Below are 219 nucleotides of genomic sequence, written 5' to 3'. Positions count from 1 at the left end.
AATTCAGAGTAGTTCTTACAACAAGGCTTTCAAAAGATCTCTTGCCTCAAGGATGGATCTACATATGGAGGTATAGGGGCAGTTTTAACTTTCAAAATAATTTTAATAGAAACTAATGCCTTCATTTCAATCACCAAATTATGTTATTTAGCCTTTTAGGAAGTATTTGTTTCTTTCATCATTCATTGGATGTGAGCAGAAGTAGTATAATGACAATAT

The sequence above is a fragment of the Theobroma umbraticum genome, unplaced genomic scaffold, assembly GCF_002168275.2.
Source record: "Theobroma umbraticum cultivar Fairchild unplaced genomic scaffold, ASM216827v3 scaffold_115.0, whole genome shotgun sequence".
Taxonomy (NCBI): Eukaryota; Viridiplantae; Streptophyta; class Magnoliopsida; order Malvales; family Malvaceae; genus Theobroma; species Theobroma umbraticum.
The sequence above is the reverse complement of the archived record's forward strand: the minus strand, read 5'-3'. Positions refer to the sequence as shown.